The sequence below is a fragment of the Odocoileus virginianus genome, chromosome 7, assembly GCF_023699985.2.
Source record: "Odocoileus virginianus isolate 20LAN1187 ecotype Illinois chromosome 7, Ovbor_1.2, whole genome shotgun sequence".
NCBI classification, from domain to species: Eukaryota; Metazoa; Chordata; class Mammalia; order Artiodactyla; family Cervidae; genus Odocoileus; species Odocoileus virginianus.
In genome coordinates, this window is record NC_069680.1 from 58,903,870 (window position 1) to 58,923,715 (window position 19,846).

The 19,846-nt window shown below is 44.3% G+C and overlaps 1 protein-coding gene across 1 annotated transcript in view; it reads left to right on the forward strand.

Moving 5' to 3' along the window:
* Positions 1-19,846, forward strand: part of STOX1 (storkhead box 1) — a 71,619-nt gene that overhangs the window by 38,840 nt on the left and 12,933 nt on the right. The window lies entirely within an intron of this gene.

A 19,846-nucleotide genomic window follows, 5' to 3' on the forward strand; every position in this document is an offset into this window, starting at 1 on the left:
TCAGAGAAATGCAAATCAAAACCACAATGAGGTACCATTACACGCCAGTCAGGATGGGTGCTATCCAAAAGTCTACAAGCAATAAATGCTGGAGAGGGTGTGGAGAAAAGGGAACCCTCTTACACTGTTGGTGGGAATGCGAATTAGTACAGCCACTATGGAAAACAGTGTGGAGATTTCTTAGAAAGCTGGAAATGGAACTGCCATATGACCCAGCAATCCCACTTCTGGGCATACACACTGAGGAAACCAGATCCGAAAGAGACACGTGCACCCCAGTGTTCATCGCAGCACTGTTTATAATAGCCAGGACATGGAAGCAACCTAGATGCCCATCAGCAGACGAATGGATGAGGAAGCTGTGGTACATATACACCATGGAGTATTACTCAGCCATTAAAAAGAATTCGTTTGAATCAGTTCTAATGAGATGGATGAAACTGGAGCCCATTATACAGAGTGAAGTAAGCCAGAAAGATAAAGACCATTACAGTATACTAACACATATATATGGAATTTAGAAAGATGGTAATGATAACCCTATATGCAAAACAGAAAAAGAGACACAGATGTATAGAACAGACTTTTGGACTCTGGGAGAAGGCGAGGGTGGGATGTTTCAAGAGAACAGCATCGAAACATGTATGTTATCTAGGGTGAAACAGATCACCAGCCCAGGTTGGATGCATGAGACAAGTGCTCGGGGCTGGTGCACTGGGAAGACCCAGAGGGGTCGGGTGGAGAGGGAGGTGGGAGAGGGGACCGGGATGGGGAATACATGTAAATCCATGGCTAATTCATTTCAACGTATGACAAAAACCACTGCAATGATGTAAAGTAATTAGCCTCCAACTAATAAAAATAAATGGAAAAAAAAAAATAAAGGAGTCTTACAGTCCTCTGAGGTTCTGGTTCATTTTTCTTAATTTGTTTTCTGTTTTTTAGAAAGTCAATGTAATCTCTGTTGATTTAATTTCAAGTTCACTGATTCTTCTACCAGTTCAAATGTATTAGCCCCTCTAATGAATTTTAAATTTTCCTTATTGTACTTTTCAGCTCCAGGATTTTCATGTAGTTTTTTTATAGTTTATCTTTGTCAATAATCTCTATTTGGCAAGACATTGTCTTCATACTTTACTTCTGTAAACAGTTTCCTTTAGTTCTTTGAACATAAAATGGCTACTTTGAAGACTAGGCTGTATTAGTGATGTCTAATTCCCCGTGCAGCATGAAGTCTTTGATATCACTCCTTCAAGTTTGCAGCCTTGGTCATGCACACAGTCTCCCTGGGATGACAGTGGTTTTAGCAGAGCTCTCTTTTCCTGATCTCTTAGTTATGATGTCTGCCTCATTTGGTATTACACTGCTTTTTTTTTTTTGGTCATGCTCCATGGTATGTGGGATCTTCAGTTCAGTAGTGTCTGACTCTTTGTGACCCCATGAACCACAGCATGCCAGGCCTCCCTGTCCATCACCAACTCCCAGAGTCCGACACCCAAACCCACGTCCATTGAGTCGGTGATGCCATCCAGCCATCTCATCCTCTGTCATCCCCTTCTCCTCCTGCCTTCAGTCTTCCCCAGCATCAGGGTCTTTTCCAATGAGGTACACCAACTCTCTACAGACAAGGAACTAATAACCTTCTGGGGAGACAGATAATAGTGAAAAATTACAGAACAGATGGGGCTTCCCTGGTGGCTCAGTGGATAAAGAATTCTGCTGCAATGCAGGAGACCCAGATTTGATCCCTAGGTCAGGAAGATCCCCTGGAGAAGGAAATGGCAACCCACTCCAGTATTCTTGCCTGGAGAATTCCATGGACACAGGATCCTGGCAGGTTACAGTCCATGGGGTTGTAACAGTCGGACATGACTTAGCGACTAAACCACCACCACCACCACAGATATCAGTATCAATGAGAGAGAAGTTCCTGGGTCTGAAGTCAGATGGCCAGGATTGGAATGCCAGGTCTGCCACTAGTTTCGAGCCAGTTACTTAGTCTCTGTGGAGCTCAGGTTCCTCATCTATAAGATAGAAACTGTAGAAGTAGCATCGTCTTGGAATGATTCAGTTAAAAATTAATGCACACAAAACATTCAGCGCAAGGCTCATCACTGGTTGTTGTTCAGTTCCTCAGTCATGTCCAACTTTTTGCAATCCCCTGGACTGCAGCACTCCAGGCTTCCCTGTCCTTCACTGTCTCCCTGTGTTTGCTCAAACTCATGTCCATTGAGTTGATGATGCCATCTAATCCTCTGTCACCCCGTCCTCTTGCCCTCAATCTTTCCTAGAATCAGGGTCTTTTCCAAAGAGTTGCTTTTCGAATCAGGTGGCCCAAATATTGGAATTTCAGCATCAGTCCTTCTAATGGATATTCAGGGTTGGTGTCCTTTAGGATTGACTGGTTGGATCTCCTTGCAGTCCAAGGGACTCTCAAGAGTCTTCTCCAACACCACAGTTTGAAAGCACCAGTTTTTTGTTGCTCAGCCTTCTTTATGGTCCAACTCTCACATCCATATATGACTACTGGAAAAACCATAGCTTTGACTAGACGGACCTTTGTTGGCAAAGTAATGTCTCTGCTTTTTAATATGCTGTCTAGGTTGGTCATAGCTTTTCTTCCAAGGAGCAAGTGTCTATTAATTTCATGGCTGCAGTCACCATCTGCAGTGATTTTGGAGCCCAAGAAAATAGTCTCTCACTGTTTCCACTGTTTCCCCATCTATTTGCCATGAAGTGATGGGATGCCATGATCTTAGTTTTTGAATGTTGAGTTTTAAGCCAACTTTTTCACCTCTCATCTTTCACTTTCATCACGAGGCTCTTTAATTCTTCTTCGTTTTCTGTCATAAGGGTGATATCATCTGGCTATCTGAGGTTATTGATATTTCTCCAGGCAATCTTGATTCCAGCTAGTGCTCCATCTAGCCCTGCATTTTGCATGATATACTCTGTGTGTGGAGTATATCACATTTCCCTGGTGGCTCAGATGATAAAGTGTCTGCCTACAATGCAGGGGACCCAGGTTCGATACCTGGGTTGGGAAGATCTTCTATAGAAGGAAATGGCAACCCACTCCAGTACTCTTGCCTGGAAAACCCCATGGACGGAGGAGCATGGTAGGCTACAGTCCTTGGGGTCGCAAAGAGTCGGACATGACTGAGCAACTTCACTTTCACTTTTCTACTCTGCATATGCGTTAAATAAGCAGGGTGACAATACACAGCCTTGACGTACTACTTTCCCAGTTTGGAACCAGTCTGTGGTTTCATGTCCGGTTTTAACTGTTGCTTCTTGAGCTGTATACAGATTTCTCAAGAGGCAGGTAAGGTCGTCTGGTATTTCCATCTCTAAGAATTTCTCACAGTTTGTCATGATCCACACAAAGACTTTGGTGTAGTCAATAAAGCAGAAGTAGATGTTTTTCTGGAACTCTCTTGCTTTTTTGATGATCCAGCAGATGTTGGCAACTTGATCTCTGGTTCCTCTGCCTTTTCTAAATCCAGCTTGAACATCTTTAAGTTCACAGTTCATGTACAGTTGAAGCCTGGCTTGGAGAATTTTGAGCATTACTTTGCTAGCATGTGAGATGAGTACAAATGTGCAGTAGTTTGAGCATTCTTTGGCTCCCCAATAAGGAGAACCTGCGCCCCCTGCAGTTGGAAGTGTGGAGTCTGAACCATTGGACCTCCCACCAGGGAATTCTCTTACACCATTCTTATTAGGCTCTAATTACCAGCTGATTTTTCTAGTAGTCATTTATGGATGTGAGAGTTGGACCATAGAGAAGGCTGAGCATGGAAGAATTGATACTTTCAAGCTGTGGTGCTCACAGAGAAAACTCCTGAGAGTCCCCCTTGGACAGCTAGGAAACCTGTCAATCCTAAAGGAAATCAACCCTGAATATTCATTGGAAGGATTGATGCTGAGGCTGAAACTCCAATACTTGGGCCACCTGATTCGAAGAGCTGACTCATTGGAAAAGACCCTGATGCTGGGAAAGATTGAGGGCCAAGAGGAGAAGGGAGTGACAGAGGATGAGATGGTTGGATGGCATCACCTACTCAATGGACATGGGTTTGAGCCAACTCAGGGAGATAGTGAAGGACAGGGAAGACTGGCGTGCTGCACTTCATGGGGTTGCAAAGAGTCAGACACCACTTAGGGACTGAGCAACTACAACCAGCTGATTGTTGTGTTGATTTCAACAATACTAGGGAGCAAACATGCTCACCAATCTGATCCAATTAAATTCTGGCAGGGATTGTTTTTTGAGGTCAATCTTTGAGGTTTTTTTCTGACCCCAGGGGGACTCTTCTTAGCTGAGCTCTCTTCACGAGTACCTTTAGGCTTGATCTTTCCTAAACACTTTTCAAATAAAGCCCATTCCTTTGGGGAGTGCTTTGGAAAGTTTTCTTATGGAGCCCCTCCGCACTCTGGGCAAAATGAGCCACTGCTTTGGCTGCTGGACCCAAGTTGAAGACCAGCTTGCTTTCCCAGGTCGGAACTTATGAGTGAGATGAGGTAGAGGTGGTTGGAGTCTCAGTATTCTTGAACTGTGGCTCCTGGGATAGAGCCAGGAGTGGGTGGGTAGAGGGTGTGGAGAGGAAGGGAACCCCAAATCTCTCAGCCACACTCACCAAGAATTTAAATTTAGCCTCTTTGGCTTGGAGTTGGAGGGGATGGAAAATTCTGGCAGCTTTCCCCTCCCAGCGAGATATAGTAAACCTGATTGAGCTGAGGAGAGGGAGCCCTGACTTCTTGGCCATATTTGCCTGAAGTGGGACTTTCGTCAAACTGAGCTGAAGTGGAGGCACACACTGGGGAGGGAGAAGGCGGTGGTTCAATTCCCACAGAATCTCATGGCTGTTAACAAGTTGTACAAGATTTTCTTGAATAAATGTTTCCTTGTTTGGTGTATACTGTTAGAAAAATTCCCAGAGACTTGGAATAGTTGTTCTTATAGTTTCCACCAGCTTTGTTTTGCTAGAAAGTGGTTCACAGAGTTCTTTACACTGACATCCCAAAGTGGAACCAGATTGATTATTCCTTACCAAACAACAACATCAGTCCTGGGGTGACTCCATGAGAATTGGTTAGAGAAACCTCCCACACCAGTGGCTGGACATTCCATTGATGAAGGAGAGAAACACTGATTTTTCTCTGCTTTTACACAGGAGAAAGCCAATTGCCCTTCCTTCATTTCCTTCATTTGCTTTTGTTATTTGGAGACAGGATGAGAAGCACTCCGGTTCTCTTAACTTTTGGCAGTGCAAACACATCTCTCTAGGGGTCAGGTAAGCTCCAGCTTTTTGACCTAGAAATGTCTCCAAGGTCCTGCATCTCATTTTCCCTTGAAATATAAACACATACCTCCAGGGTTGGGTGAGTTCACTATCTATATAGTTTCAAATTAATTTCCTAAGACGTGCTTTTAGCCCAGGATCCCAAGTTTTCAGCAGATTTTTTAAAACGAACAAAAGCCCCAGCTCTGCAGAAACACAAAACTCTTTTCTCTCTATCCCGCATTTCCACCTCTTATGTTTTTCCATGATTGGCACCTGGTAAATTTTCCCATAATATGCCTCTCTATTGGTCATTTTGTTTTAGTCAGACCAGTGGGAACTAGGACCAAATCCATTGGGTTTATCTTAAACAGCACTTACCCAACAGGGCTCCCAAGGGCAGGATAAGATCAGTCCCACTGTACTGGTTTTAGTCCCTGCCTCCAAGACTCCTCCTGGTTTTAGTCAGTTGAACTAATCTCATTTACTATGATGTCTATCGGGCTTCCCTGGTAGCTCAGATGGTAAAGAATATGCCTGCCTCACAGGAGACTCGGGTTCAATCCCTGGGCCAGGAAGATCCTCTGGAAAAGGAATCCCACTCTAGTATTCTTGCCTGGAGAATCCCTTGGACAGAGGAGCCTGGCGAGCTACAGTCTATGGGGTCACAAAGAGTTGGACCCAACTGAGCGGCTAACACACACACACACACAAAGTCTCCCAGGTGGTGCTAGTGGTAAAGAACCCTCCTGCCAATGCAGGAGACATAAGAGTCGCAGGTTCGATCCCTGGGTTGGGAACATCCCCTGGAGGAGGGCATGGCAACCCACTCCAGTATTCTTGCATGGAGAATCCCATGGACAGAGGAGCCTGGCAGGCTGCAGTCCATGGGGGCGCAGAGTCCGGCGTACCTGAAGCGACTTAGACTGCCTGGTGGCTTCCTCAGGTTTCTGCACTAATCTTGCACACCTGGGACCGAGGTACGCACCCAGGTAAAGCTGGATATATTATTACTTTGCACAGACTTTGCCATGACCTTCAAGAAGGAAATCTATGGCAAATTCTATCACACATATAACTGGCCTCAGTGAGTGGAAGCTGCCATGAATGCCTTTGAGGATGAGGCAGGGTTATGAATTACATCAGTTAAAGTCAGGATAAATTTCATACCATTTTCCTATTTTTTTTATACCATTTTTCTAATGGAAGAGCTCCCATCATAGGTAAGCTTCCCACAGAGTACCTGTCTATCTGGGTATTTCCTTAAAACCCTTGAAAGTTTCTGATAACCATCTGCAGGTGTAAGTAAGTGTTTTTACCAGAGATAAATAACTGCCTGCCTTTCATACAGCCAGCTGCAGAGGGCACACAGGGTACCCCTGAGAACGAGGAGTTTCCAATTATGAGGGCTCCCCAGTTGAGCTGTCCATCATTTAGGCAGCACAAGTTGGCAGGATCCCCACTGGGCCCTCTGACCTCCCACCAGTGGATACATCTGGGGACTCTGCACTTCAGCCCAGATAATTCAGGTCAGTTCAATTCTTGTTTTCATTGTAGTTTCAAGCAGTCCTGCTTGCTCATGCCATCAGTTCATCTGTCCCTGCAGTGTGGAGGCTATTTGGAGGTATTCTGCATGGAAATGCCTGTCTGGTCAGCGTCAGGCAGTGGTCAGTTTGAATTTGGGAATGTTCACAATAGCACAGAGGGCAGGGAGGAAAGGGGTCGCGGGGCTACTAGTCTGGAGAACCCAGAGGCGTGGCTTTGCCCTGGGAGTGGGGGCTTCAGGAGCAGATTCTGAAAAACAGAAATCATTAATGTCTGCCCCCACCCGCCTAGTTTCCCAAGCCTCAAGGTTTCCCTTGCCTGGAGCCTTGCTTTTTGCTTTCCCTCCATTGTTATAAAACCAGTGTTTCTCATTACTGCAACTTCACAGGTTTCTTCCCCCATCCTCCTGTCTCACCCAGACCTTTCCTCCAGGAGGGTGTGTGCAAGAGAGGCAGAAAACCTCCTCACGGAACATCTTCATACAGTTCAAACAGACTTAACTATTAAATCTAAATCTGCTAGGACCCTTTTCAGGCACACCAATCTGGGATTGTTGTTAGGGGACAGAAAGGAAGCTACTTTATGTCCAGGACAATGGTCAATGCAGAATTTTGAATTAAAATTTTTTTTTGAAATAGATCTGTATGGCCCTCACCCTTGTCATCCTAGAGTGATCCAGTGGAAAGATTCAAAAGTGGATCTGAAACCATTTACCTCATATTGGTATTCGAACCCAGCCAAAACCCACAATACCTGGTTTCAGGACCTAATGAAGCTCAGGTTCTTGATATCTCATCACAGAAAAAATTCAGTGAGAGACAAAGTGATAGCTAAGAAGTGGATTTATTTAGATACAGAGAGAAGCATCCTCCACAGACAGAGTGTGTGTGGACCATCCCAGAGTGTGAACGCAGCCACGAAACTTGGTGTGGTTAGTTTTTATAGGCTGGGTAGTTTCATACGCTATGGGAGGATTATGCCAACTGTTTTTGGGAAGGGGTGGAGATTTCCAGGATTTGGGCACCACCCACTCCTTGGTCTTTTAACAGTGCCCTGGAACTCTCATGGCACCTCTGGGTGTCATTTCACTTGTGGACTGAGGATTAAGGTCTAGCCTTGCCTGCCATCTTGGTCCCATTGGATTCCAATCGGTTTATGCTGTGTCCTTGGGCTATGTCATTCTTTCAAAAGTTGTGCCGTGCCCTGCCCCCTTCCCTCCTATTACGGATCAGCCCTCTTGGTGAAGGCTGCATTGAAAGATCAAGCTGCCTTGGGAGGTGTAAGGTGAAAGGGGAGTCAGACCAGCAGCTGATTGGTAGTGACCTCAGCCTGAGCCAGAAAAGGCACACGTTGCCCTGACAGCAAATTTCAGAAAGGCCGAACCCAAGAAGCCAACATCAGTAACACCTTCCCTAGTGGGTGGATGGGCCGTGCTTCTCTTGACTGGACCCTGCTCAACTCGCAGCTTCGCTGGGAACACTGCCGGGCAAGACAGGCTTTCCTGATGGGCAGTGACCTCTTCAGAAAACTGGCCTTTCCACAGGCTTCTGGGCTAATGCCGACAAGTCCATCAGCATTCACGATCTGTCTTCCACAGCTCACGGCCCCACAAAAGGGCGTCTTTCAACAGTTTCAGAGTCCCAGTTCTGCTCAGGGAGCTGGGAGACCACACTTTTTTTAGTTTAGCAAAGCTTGAAGCCACAACAGGCATCAAGTGAGCCTGACCCAGGCAACTGAGGGAAACCTTGTGAATCTGTGATTCCCTCTAACTAGCCAGTCAACAAATCAGCAGCTTTTCCTTGCTTGGGGAGGCAGAGGGGATAGCTGCCACTTTCTTGGGCAAAGCTGAAATGCCACCTGGCTAGCAGGACTTTTCTTGCAAGGATTTTTTCCTAAAGCTCCTTTCACCTGTCTGTCATATGAGTTGACTCACAACTTCATGATATACAAATGGGCGATCTGATTTGTGCAAGAGCTCCTCAGCAAGCTTAAAAGCTGCTTTTCAAAAGGGCATATGTCTAGTAACCATGTCAGAAACTTCTAAAGTGTACCTTAATCTGGAAACAGCCTTCCTTCTCTCACTCTCTTGGCTTACTATTGCACCTTTCCTGAGGCAAACCTCTAGCCAAAATCCAGTAGAGGGACTTGTTCTGTCTGCTACACCTAGAGTCCACGAAGACTGCAGGCCTCCAATTTGATGGTAAGAAGCCAGCAGCTTTCTTCTCATGGCCAGTACCTCAGGGTTAAGGCATCCATTTCAGCTACAGGTGGCAAAAAGCAAGGGAATCCCACGAACACTTCTTTTTGCAGCTTTCTCTGATCGAGAGATGATCCCTTCTCAAGCACTTATGACAAGCATATAACATCCAAATCAATTTCTGCCATACATTCAGATGCAGTAGCCCAGAAAACCATGCAAAGCCTTTTAAAAACTCCTCTTTTTTCACACTGCAAACTTTTGCACAAACTCCTAGCAGTTAAAGTCAGCATTTACAGGGATAAAAGTCACAACTGCAAGGAGAAGCCGTTTTCCTCACTGCCAGTGGGGAACGCATAAGGGAGGCAAACTGCAGGCATGTAGCACAGCCCAGGTTTCACCCTCTGGCCTGTGTGAGGACACTGGCACTGTTCTGCTCACTCACTGACATTTTGCTCAGTCTTCCTCTGTATCTTCATTTACCCTCTGTCCTGTGTCCCCTTCTCCACATGGCTACATGTTGCTGGAGTCCAATAGAGCTCCCAGCATTCCAATCTTGGACGATCATTTCTGGGGTAGGAAAGGGTCAGAGGGGAGCAGAGGAAGTGTCTTCAAGACTGTGATGCAGACTCCATCCCTGCAGTTCTGGGCAGAGTAGCTCTGCAGTTCTCTTAGACTTGCTCTGGCCGTAGAGCTAATTAATTCCCCTTTCCCACTTGAAGGCAACCTTTAAGAATTTCAGGGTCCAGCCGAAGGAGAGAGCTATATCCAAAAGTGCTATTAGGCTGCCATTTTCCAAGCCAGACTCCTGATAGCTGGGCTATCAGGATCTTCTTCAACTCCTGCTAACTAGCCTCAGGACTCTCACTTATCTCTCCCAGAATGCCACGAGACACACAGGATCCCATCATTCTTGCCACCAGAGCTGTCAGGCTTTTAATATTCATCTCTATTCATTTTATTTTTAATGCACATAGGTATTTTGATCAGAGACAGGTTAGTTATTATGCAGTAACTTAAAAGTAATATTATTATGTAAGTAATTATACCTGCATCAAGATCCCTTGCCTCAATGCTTACCACTGGGGCAATACGATGAAAGCCAGATGGAAAAATCTCCAACAGGGGTGGTCAGACACTCCATAGGTGAGGGGTGGAGAAAAGTGAATTTTCTTTGCCTATGTACAGAAGAAAGAGACAATAGCTTCCTTCTCTCCCAGAAAGAGGGGGAAAGAACCTTTGTTGCATGGAGACAGGATGGAAGGATCCTGGGTTCTCCCTCTAAACTTTTGGAATATAAATAGATCTCTGAAGCAGCCCAGATCAACCCTGGTGACTCAAGTTTTTATGACTTGGAGCTCTAAGTCTTGGGTCTCATTTTCCCCTTGAAATCTAAACACACCTTCAGAGTTAGGTAAAGCTCTCTAGCGTCCTCTCACTAGCAAGTTGTCAGCTAACCTCGCTGAGGATTCCAGGCTTTCAGCATCATTTATCCAGAAAGCCCAGCTCTTGAGAGTCAGAGAGCAAGCTTCTCTTGCTAACAGTTTGCTCCACTGGGCCGTGCTGGGCAGGATGGATGCACGGCTCCTGAGCCCCGGCTGCCGCCACAGGCAACCCCACAAGAATTGGCTTGGCTCTCTTGCATCTAAGCTTTGGCACCATGCTTTGGGCTGCCAGGCTAAGGTGGGAGGTGGCAGCGAGGAGTTGGCTTTGGCAAGAGGGTCGGTGAGTGAGTAGGAATTGAGAAAACCTTTTGCGTGTGGGTGGTGGGAATGCTTTGTGTGCAGCGCTCGGGGGAGGAATATTTCATGAGTAAAGGGACAGTGTTAGTCTTAGACTCCTAGAAAGGAAGAGGAGGGGGCCTAGGGACGCGGCAAGCAAGCAAGTGTATTTAAGAGGTGTGTTGGAACCCCTTTTCTGGCGGAAACCCAAGAGATGGAGGAAGAGAAAGCATGGGCATTTGTTCTGTGTGGGGTTGGGGGGCCCTGTCTGTGTGTCTGTGTGGAAGGCAAAGGAGGGGTCAGGTAGCCTCTGCAGATGGACCCTAGAGGCTTCTGCCTGGACAGCCTCACCGCACAATGTGCACAAACCCATGTTCTTTCTCCCAGAATGTAACCTGAGAAAAACCATCTGGCTCCCTTGGGTCAAAGGTGCAGTAATTGTTGGTTTAGTGTGAAGTAGATGGTTAGCTCTTAGAAGCAGTGACCAGATGACCCTCCCATGTAAAGATCAGAGTCACTGGTAGTGAGCAAGACCTTCAGCCTCTTTTTAAGATTTCTCAGGGTGGTGAACTTTACATTTTCATTCCTAAGGCAATGACCTTGTAGAAATACATTGAAGTCCCTTTGGAGGTGCAGTCACATTTGCCCAGGTGTAAGATGAAGCCTTCTGTGCTGAAGAAAAGGAAACTTAATCTTGAAATCAAAACATTTGTGCCTTTTAAAGTTTCTAACAGCTGAGAAGTGCTTCTTAGTGAAAATACATTTATGTGAATTGCATCCCTGGAGTGACTTTCATCTTTTAAAAAGTTAGTATTTCAGGAGGCCAAGAGACAGTCTGTAATCAACTTGAAAGCAGCTGGAGCAGAGCAGACAGTCTCGGAGAAGTGAGACTGTTGATGCAGAAACTCAGTGATGCTTTCCAGATTTGGTGGGAGAGCAGCCTGCTGAGGGGCCTGGGGAAACACCTGTGGACACTGATAAACCTCCCTAGATTCTGGGCAGATCCTGTTCATTATTCTGAGTCACCCAACCCCCACCACTTCAGTAGAAGAGCAGGCAAGGCTGCAATGTTTGTGATATTTTTTGGTAAAGTGTGTGTGTGTGTGTGTGTGTGTGTGTGTGTGTGTGGAGGGGGGGTGGTGGTAAAAGGCAGCACTGTGTGTGTTACAGAGTATAACCCCCTCCCAGCTCCCTTCACACTACAGAACCCAGCCGTCTCTTGAGCAGGAGGCCTCTGCTGGGGTTAGTCCACCACCTTGGAGACCCAGGGCCTATGTGGATCTATGATCAGAGACAGATTTCTTCAACGAAGACAGAGATCACTCACCCTGCAAGTCTAAGTAAGGTTATTCATTACTTGCCTCTTTAAGTCCCGAGTTAATCTTATATTGATGTTAATGGTGATATTGACTTACTGGCTATTTCACAAGACTTCCTTTCAGGAGAGATTAAAGGCACTCCTTCTTAGGGCTGTAACTGTAGATACCCATATTTTGAGATAAAGGTGTATCAACTGTGACATTTCTTATCTTCCCCTCTGTGATTTCCCCATGTAATAAGGATAGCCTTTTTCATCTAGAGTAGAGAGTCCATTGTAACCTTTTTAAGTACAGTTAAAAATGAGCAAAACTCACTAAAGCTTCTGTGTCTCTTCTCATGGCATGTTTGACTTGACATGATAGGGGGAAAGCATCAGGAGCCCTGACACCTTTTCTGTAAATACCCACCAGTGTGGCCTTCTAGCTTCACAGCAATTAAGGTGTTGAGGTAAAAACATCTGACTGGTATAAAACCCAGAAACTTACTCAAGCCCTCAACAAGACAAACATTTTGCCCATTTTGTAGAAAATATGTGGAGGTAAATGTCAGATGCCCTTGACTAATAAGTATTGGTTAGAGATGTGTTTTGTTGTAGATTATAGAAAGTCTTCTAAGAATGGCATGAACAAATAAGGAGTAGATTTGTCTCATCACAAGAAGTTTGGAGGAAGGCAGCCCCCTGGGCCAGCACAGTGGCTCAGCAAGCCTGCCAGGCGCCAGGGCTCACTCTTCCTGCTTTGTCTTCCTTAGTGGGTGAGGGTTTTTGACATCATGCTTGTCACCTCATGGTCACAAGGTGGCTGCAGTCTCTTCAGGATGCAGGCTGGAAGAAAGAGTCAAGAATGCAAAGGTAAAAGATGAAAGAAAGACCTTTTCTGTATGAGATCTCTTCTCCTGGCACTGGTAGCTGGCTGCCTCTATCTTGTTGACCACTGTGATGTCACATGTCCACTAGTTTTAAGTGAGGCTGGGAAACTGGGTATGTAATATGCTTTTTCTGCCTCCATAGTAGAGAAAGGTGGTTCTGAATGTGGGTTGAATGAGCCAGCCTCCAATGTCTGCCACAAGGGGTCACGGATAGAGTGTTAGTGAATAGAAGAAAGCAGGGCTGGCAGTAGACTTTATCTCCATAAACTGTTTTCTCCTAGGTGGGGCTTCCCTGGTGGTTCAGACAGTAAAGCATTTGCCTGCAATGTGGGTGACCCGGGTTTGATCCCTGGGTCAGGAAGATCCCCTGGAGAAGGAAATGGCAACCCACTCTGGTACTCTTGCCTGGAAAATCCCATGGATGGAGGAGCCTGGTAGGCTACAGTCCACGGGGTCCCAAAGAGTTGGACACGACTGAGCGACTTCACTTTCACTTTTCACTTTGAGGTAGGGAGAAGGTCATAGTCAAGACTGGTGTCTGATCAAATTGGCTTTGGAAGTTAGGAAAAGAAAAGTCAGGATTGGCTAAGTAATTTATCCATGTGTAGAACCAGTGCCCTCCAAGAAGCTTTCAAAGTAATAATAATAACATGGAATAAGGGATGATCAATTTAATATCCTTAATTTGCAAAGAGAAGTTAAAGAGTGCTAATATTGGTAGAACTGATGTGTGTCAAATCTTATTCCAGGTACTTTTGGATGTTTTTCCACAATAACATCTGAACCAAATACTGTTGGTTGAACAGTAATGATTTTTTGAAGAGGGCACTCAGTAAGTGGAAGTGGAGGCTCTGAGCCCAGGTCTGCTCGACCAATTCTAGGACTCTCTTTCTTACCCCAAGCTGTCTTAGGTAACCCAAGGCGACATAGGGACAGGTCTGACTCATCTTCCTTAGGATGGTCATGCCCAGGCTCCACAAACTTCTGAGAATGGCATTCAGGAGTAGAACCCAGGAATACTGAGTCCCAGTCCTACCAATGATAGCCTTCATGTTGGATTATGATTGCCTCCAACCACCACAGAATGGGAGCCCTCTGAGGGTGAGGACTGTGTTGTGTTCACTGTTGTATCCCCATTAACTGGCATATGGTAGGTACTCAATAAATATTTGCTGGACAAGGAATGATTGAAGGACTGTGCTGTCATAACATCAGTGTGTTCCGCCTGCTGGATACCATGCCATGGTAGCTCCTGGTTAGATATTTCTTAAGTGGTCCATGTAGGAAGGAGACTGTAGCTCCAACTGATGGAATTAGAGAACAGTTCATGGGAGAGTTAGTGTTTGAGCCAATCTTTGTGGCAGGATTTTGAAGCACTGAGGTGTGGGGAAAGAGTGCTTTAGGTGGAGGAAATGGGGATAAAGTCATGGAGATGAGAAAATGCAGACTATTCAGAGAGAGGCCAATTGGAATGGAGACAAGTCACAGCTGAAGGGTAATAAGTACTGGAATAAAAAGTCTTGCCAAATGTGATTGGAAAACATTGAGTTAAACAAGCTAATTTTTTTGTTACTGTTCTCAGAACCGTTAACAATGTCCCTGGGACTCTGGGGTTTCTCAAACATTGGCCTTTAGGACCCTTTTCCTGCAGAGCATTTCATGGAATCAATTTTCCATAGAACACATTTTGGGAAATGCTGATCTAGTTCAGCTCCACACTTATAGACAAAGAAACTGAGGCACAGAAAAGAAAGGTGGTTTATTCAGAGCCACATAGCAAACCTGGGTTAGAACCCACATCGATGGCTTGCCTCAAGTGTAATACTCATTTGTAACATGAAGACTATGTGCATATTAAAAGGCTGCTTCTTCATTACAGGTAACTTTTATTTATCTGTTATTCAAACAACAACCTTGGTGCTAAAATTTCCCCCAATTTTGCACAATGGTATTTTATATCCGGCACCATGATGCTGAGCAAAGATGAGAATTGCTATCATTGCCTATGCAGCTTCTAGACTCTTGGGAAGAAGGTTCGTCTTAAATCGGCCCCAGGTTTACCTGGAGGGCAAAGAAAGGATGTTTTTCTGCACACCCATTTTTAAGAAGATACAGGGACTGTGGAAGTTTACAAGCTGTGCTCTAGTCAGCTTGTTGTTGTCCCCAACCCTTATACCTGCTGTGGTGGGCAGAACAGGCCCCCCCAAAGATGTCCACATCTGAATCCCTGGAACCTGGGAATATGTTGCCGACTTTGCAGATGTAATTAGGTTATGGACTTTAGGGAGATTATCCTTGATTATATGGGTAGGCCCAATCTAATCACATGAGCCCTTAAAAGCAGAGAAATTTCTTTGGCTGGAAGCAGAAGCAAAGCAACAGAAGGGCACATGAGAGATAATGGAAGAGTAGAGAAGACCCCATGTGGTCTTTGGAGCTGAAGTGGGCAACATAAGAAGAAGTCCAAATGGCTTTAAGTTGCTGAGAAGGGCTCCCATCTGACAGCCATTGAGGGAATGGGACCTCAGTCCTACAACCACAAGGAACTGAACTCTGCCAAAAACCTGGATGAGTGTGGAAGCTGATGCTCCCCAGAGCCTCCAGTCAGAGCCCAGGCCATTAGTACTAGAGCAGAGGAACCAGTGGCATCCACCAGACTTCTAACCTATAGACTGTGAGATTATAAATTTGCAGTGTTTTAAGCCACTCATTTATTTAGAAAACTAACTCACCTGGGTAAAGTCATTAACATACCCCAAGTGGAACCTGGGAAGGGAATAGAGGTTAGGGAAGGGTACCACCATGCCTGAGGGCTTTGGGGCTGAGTGTGAATTACTTTTAACATCAGCTGATTTCAGTCATTCACATCCTTCCCTCCCAGCCAGGCATGCCTGTATCTCTATAGAGGAAGGCTGCTGGAGGCTCAAAGGGCTCTCTGATAGGGCCAACTATGTGTCTTATCAAGCATATACATGTGCTGTGACAACCAGATTCTGAGATCTCCATCATAAGTGGCCCAAGACCTTTGCAACTCCACTGCTGGTTAGTATCAGTGGACATGACACTTGAAAAGAAAGTGCCTTCTCATTTACTAATCCTGACAGGTTGAAGGGCCATTAGTAAAGATAGCACTAAGGATTCCTGCTGGTGAACAGCCCAGCCTTCTTCTCAGGAAAGCCTGTAGCTTTTCAACAGAGGGCATTTCTCAGAAGGGGAGCCATTTGTCTGGGACTCTAAAATAAACATCACTGAGCTGGAGAAGGATTTCAGCTTCCATGGTAGATAACTTGACTACTCTTAGCCAGTTTCTGAGTCATGGTCCTCTTTTGTTTCTAACTGTGGAGGAAAGTGTTTGCTTTCTTTCACTTTTGTAAAATAAAAGGGAGACATGGAGAGGGGCTTGGCTTTGCTGGCTTGAAAGCTTTCTTCTTTTTGTTCCCATTTTGTTTGATTTTCTGAACCTATTTAAGTGTTTTAACTCAGTAGATCTAATTACTGAAAGTCATGGAAATTTTTGCACAGCATCTAATCTCGGCTGAGGCACTTTGTTACAGATTACTTTCATTTTTTTAAAGTTCAGGATTAATTTTATTAAAGAAATTTGGAAATTCTGTACTGGATAAAAGCAGAGTTTAAAATCAGAGAAGCTTCTTGGATTACTTAGGACAAAACATCCTTTTTTGTTAAACTTGAGTGTAACTGCAGGCTGTTTTTTTCACACTCTATTGTTATCTCTAATGCACGTAGAAGATATATTTTTCCCACAGTGTCATTCAATACAAGCTCCCAAAAAGATGCTCTCAGATTTCATGTATCCAGGTAATTAGCTGAGTTTGAGTGGCTCAGTTAAACCATTTGAAGGTCAATAATGCATGAATTTCTGGCAGACTGCCTAGTATGGAGTCCATAAACACACTTGTATAGGGACTAAACATGTTTATAGTAGAGAAAACTTTGTGTTTTAAATATGAAATAATGTTAGGATTAGTTTTGCCTAGAATTTAATTTTGTGGCCAATTCATGTTTTAGTGTTACCCAGAAAATTTCTAACGGGAAATGCTTTCCAAATTTCCAAAGACATATTTCCTCTCTTTTGCATGTTTTGTAGCAACATCTTCTTAATGCCCAGTGTCAGAGCATAAAATGTCAGAGCTTAGATTCCACAAGGAGGCCCTCTTGGAATTTGTTTAGGTGCCTTAATTAAAAGCACAAGTTAAATGTAAATATTGTATAGTAATTTTCGTCCCCTAAAGGGAATATTTTTATGGAAAACTAATTTCGTGCCTGAAATCTAACTAGAGCATTCAGGTATCAAAATAAACACATTCAATTTTGATAAAGATGCTTTTACTTCCAGTGGACAAAGCAAATTCAAGTTTGGGATAGGCAGTTTGTAACTTGATTTTGGTTTTGCCTTTCTCACTTGGAGAGTACAAAGTTTAGGCTTGTTTTAATTTTACTAAAACTTCCAACTGATTGTCTACACTGGCAGATTTGGGAGTCCTGTGTTCCTGGGTTGACCATTTCTCCATTACCACAGCTCCGCGGAGGTGGCAGGGTAAGGAGGTTAGCTTGGTCCACTCCAGCTGCCCTCTGTGGGTCTGGTGAAAGGCAATCTTGCTGTGTCCATATTTGTCATGAATGTGCCTCTTGCTATTTTTCACTGGGGCATGAATATTCACGCCTTATGAATTATTCAGGAAGTAGTTCTCTCAGCCACTTTTCTTTACTGTTAGAAAACAGCCAGAAGAGGGTCTTCTTCTAGAGGACTTCTGACTGAGGCATATGGAGGCCTTCTTTGTGTCCCGACATAAAGAAACCACCTCCTTTTTCCTCAGGATTTTGATGAGGTCTTTGATTGCAGCAGATTATTTTTGAGTGATTATCACCAACTCCAGGAACAAGCCACACTTCCAGGGTTCTGCTTCTATTGGCCAGGGGCTTCCTAGACCACTATCATTAGGCACCAGGGAGCAGGAGTTGATTGTCTGAGTCTATATGAATTCATGTCCATCACACAGGAAGCTGCTTCTGGTCACAGTTTTAGGACTGCAAGCCCCAAAGAGCCTGGCTCTGGACTTTACTGTATGTCTATCTGCTTTTGATAGTTTAGGGTTTCAATTTTCATTTTATCTACATGCTACATACATTTAATTTGCCTTGCATTGTTCCTTTGTTCCCTAAAAAAGTGGGCTTTGAAAGAATAATCTTTTTAAAACTCATATAATTTGCCTCATTGTTATAACTTGGAATTTTTTGTTGTTGTTGTTAATTTACATACAAACTAAATCCTTTGTGAATACAGCAAGGTAAAAAGAAAAATGTCCTGTGCAGAAAAGGTGGCATTAAATGTAGTAGGCGCTAATCTGTATGGTTCTACTTTTTTGGTAGTTTTTGTGAAATCAGCTTTTTGGCATAAATACTTCTCCCATTTCCGTGGCACCCAAGAGTACAAGACTGTGTAAACAGAGAGAACATTGTTGTGAACTGTTTACTCTGGCCCACAAGCTCTCCTAGCCTTCTGATCCCTGCTTCAGCTCAAGGGTCAGAGGTCCATAGCAGGCCTGGACTAAAGGCGCTCTTCAGTTACCCCAGTTGAGGATAAAGACAAAGGGCTGGCCTTCTTTTACTGTGAAATCTAATTACATCTAAAACAGGATCTCTGCACAGAACATTAAGTTTTGGCGCAAAACTCTAAGGGTCATTGCATTCCAAAAATCCAAGTGCAAAAGTAACTGAAACAAACTATGGCTACAGCTGGAAAATGATTCCTACGTCTATCACAAATGTTCCCGTGTCAGGGTTCACCCTGCTTTCCTGCACAAAAAACTCTTGATGATTTATGCACCTGAAGACGTATCTTAGCAACAGCTGTGAAAGGAATGTACTGAGAAACTTTCTCTAGGGTTTGTCTCTTAGAGGGAGCTCCAAAGCAGAGGCTACATGTGATTCAACGTGTTTTCTAAAAGACAATTGACATATAACTGTAGTAATTAAAAAAAAAAAGGCATCTGTCTTTCTGGTGGGTAGTGGATTTGTTTACTCTTTTAAAATATACATCCCCACACTATGGTAGGAATTATGAATAAATTTCCAAAAGTATCTTTGGATTTGGCAAGCAGTGTTGAGATTAAGAAAAAATTGCTTGGGATTTTTAAAATGTATGAGAAACATTTCTCATACGCTTCTTGTTAATGAAAAGTAGTACTTTCTGAAAAATCTTTTTTTTAAACTTTTGTTTAGAAGTAGTTATATACAGGAGATTGCAGAGAAATGTACAGGAACATCCCACGCACACCTGCCCCCAGGCCCATAAAAAATCCATTTCGACTCTTCATTTTCCTATGAAAAGAGGAGACAAGCTGAAGGGTTGAACTAGAAAATGGGCTGCTTCAGGTCTAACCCCGTTCTCAGACCCTAGTACAGCCTCCTTGTTTCATATGGACAGAAATGGGCAGTCACTGGCAGGTGGCACGGCAGGGGCATCAAACGTAAACTGACTTTCTAGCCACTCATCTCTAGCCTTCCCTTCCCTGCCCGCCCCGTCTCAAGGTTCAGAGTGGCTGGATTTAGGCCAGGAGTGAGGTGAGGTTTGAATGTGTATTGTGTGGTTGAGCAAAGCCTTTTTAGGTTTTGCCCTCTACTTCACCAACACTCTAAGCCCATATCTTTCTAGCAGAGAAAAACTCGTCCATCCTTTTTGGATTAGGGCTTCTAAGTTTCGCATGAAGTGGGGCAGGTAATCAATATAAGATCACATACAAGAAAAAAAGTCACTAAGAGTGACTTGGAAGATGGGGAAGAGAGTTACATAAGTTTGTTTTAAATTAAACACAAAGTTGTGTTTAAGAAGCATAAAAATATAAATTCAATATTTTGTCTGGTTGAGGAGGGATGTGAAAAAAACAAAA